Raw genomic sequence first — 2,501 nt, 5'->3', positions numbered from 1 at the left:
TCTTCTATTGTTTTATGCTTTCATCTTTCCTTATATGTCTGTCACCACTCCTACCCTCTTTTTCTCACAGATTGTCAGCCATCATGTCGGTGCCAGGATCATTCTCATCTGTGTCCTTTTTTCTTAGTATTTAGTATTAAAAGATCATTTGGACTGATTCAGATAAGGGGACTTTTAGGGAAGCAGGTCCTGTGCCTGGAACTGTACCTTATCACGTCTGACTCCCAGAGATGAATACTTGGGTGTTGGGTATGCCTGGCTTTGGATGGTCACTAAGACACTCTGAGTATCACTCTAATGAAATGAGTGATAATGCAGTAGTGTCAGCTGCTGTTAAAGACTTGGAGATACCCCGTTGTGTGACTGAAGAAAATTTATTTGTCTTGGCCATCGTGCCATATATGCCACTGCATAGAAGGGGCCCTACCTCTCAGAGTCGCACCTGGAGAGTTTCCAGTACTCTTTCAGTCTCAGCTATGGGAGGAAGAATCAAACAGAGGCCTACCCATTCCATTCCTAGCTTGGCCAGTGGCTAGCGAGTGGAAGGCAATCTGCTACAAGTCAAAACTCACCCATGCAGGACAGCAGCGACATGAGAGAGAGTCGAGGGTGAAGACTAGAGTTTACTGCATGGAAGGAGGCAACGGTAAACCACTTCTGTATTTTTACCAACAAAACTCTATGGGTACACTACCAGAATGATTGCAAATGGAGAGCAGGGTTTTCTGAGAGAGGTGTATCCGTGGTGAACTATGGGTCGGAAACAACTCGATGGCATAAGACTAGACAAGAAGGAGACCAGACAAGAAGGTTTTCATGGCTCAGTGCAATTCATCATCACTACAGCAAAAACAACTTGGGCACATGTCCTGTTGGAAGTGGTGCATTGTACTCTCCCAAGTGCTTCGTACAGTGTTCTGCACACAGTAAGCCCTCAATAAATATGATTGACTTGTTGATTGGTTGGGTGGAAGTAAGCCAGAACCATTCAGAACAGTGCTTGGATGAAATAATAAGTGCTAGTTTACATCATTTTTCCTTCTCCCTCTCCCTTCCACAACACTCATACACTGGGATTTGTACCCTCTAATCACTTTATATTCAGCCGACTCTCAGACCTTATGGGCATATCCATAATATATTTTAATGTCTGTCTCCCATTCTAGAATGTGAGCTTCTGATAGGTATGGAACATGACTACCAACTCTGCTGTACTGTACTGTCTCGAGTGCTTAGTAATTTGCATACAGTAACAGCTCAATTAATTCTATTGATTGATTGTTTCAAGTGAGAGCTCCTGAAGTGAGCAACTGTTCCACAGCAGAGGGGCTGTGTTGCCCATCACCAGGGTGGTTGTGTGTGCCAAGGAGTGGACGTCGCCCCGAAATGGCACCGACCCCCATCCTAGGACATCACGCAGGGCTTGCTTGCCTCTGGTCGACCACCAGAAGGACCTTCTGCTCCTGCAGTAAGTCAGGATGGCTCTGGGAGAGGCATGGAACTGCTCTGGGATGGAGAAAGGGGTAAAAACTGGCCCAGGATCCTGCTGCCCCCAACTCCTTCAACCAGAAGGATTACAGCCTCTGGTCCGGCCTGGGAAAACCTGGGGCTCCCACCTTCCTCAAACCGGAAGAGCTTCATTGCCTCAAGTGTCACACTTCCAAATGCTTTGGTTCCACCTCCTCATTTCAGAAGAGTAGATTATTACTTTCACCCCTGAGTAGGACATACCTTTCCCCCTCTTATTCATTGGTGCTTGAGCAGGTTGAGGAGAGCCTAATCAAGCTGACCTACTATATTTTCCTGAACAAAGTATACAAGTGTGCAAGAAATTCTCAGTGAGACACCCACACCCGCATAGAAAATTGAACCTAAGCAGTGCTGTTTTACAACCAAAGGACAACTTTGTATTCAATCCAATGTGGGAAGCAGAAAAGAATTATTTACAAATAATGGGATCAGACGAAAGACAAGAATATATCAGGCAGTAGGACAAATATGTCAGGATGAAATATGTCAAGATGCCTCTCCAGAAATAGACTGTAATCTTGAGCCATTGTACTTGCTATTTCCCGCCTCAGATTTGCTTCAACATAGGATGCTATAAACTTGACCTAAAATAGAGCCGCCTTTTTATTTTCCTTATCCCAGGAGACCGAAATGGACAACAATGTCAACTTCAACTTCATTTCCATAGATACATCGTCTTCATTTTTTCATGCTCAGAAGTGTTTCTTGCTTTCTGACATCTTGGTGAATTTCTGAGATGAAAAACTAAGCCCAGTAGCCTGAACCACCACACTGGAGTATGATTACAGGTACATCTGTCACAGGTGAAAATACCATATTTATGTCTCAGAGAAATCCATTCATTGATTTAAGTACCGAAAGCCCTCCAGGGAGTGTCACAAATCCACATAACATTCCTGAGTGCTGGGCTTTGTATTTGGGTCTCTGATTTAGCTGACAGATGTGTAAAATCGCATGCTCTATAGCTAGAC

At 44.3% G+C, this 2,501-nt stretch overlaps 1 non-coding gene across 1 annotated transcript; it reads left to right on the top strand.

Moving 5' to 3' along the window:
- Window positions 1-424: 424 nt before the first annotated feature.
- On the top strand, window positions 425-562 carry LOC114817617. The gene has a single exon (XR_003765479.1). It is a non-coding gene; the product is annotated as a small nucleolar RNA SNORA7 (small nucleolar RNA).
- The last annotated feature ends 1,939 nt before the right edge of the window (window positions 563-2,501 follow it).

The sequence above is a fragment of the Ornithorhynchus anatinus genome, chromosome 16 (genome assembly GCF_004115215.2).
Source record: "Ornithorhynchus anatinus isolate Pmale09 chromosome 16, mOrnAna1.pri.v4, whole genome shotgun sequence".
Lineage (NCBI taxonomy): Eukaryota > Metazoa > Chordata > Mammalia > Monotremata > Ornithorhynchidae > Ornithorhynchus > Ornithorhynchus anatinus.
This window is presented reverse-complemented; position numbering and strand designations above follow the sequence as displayed.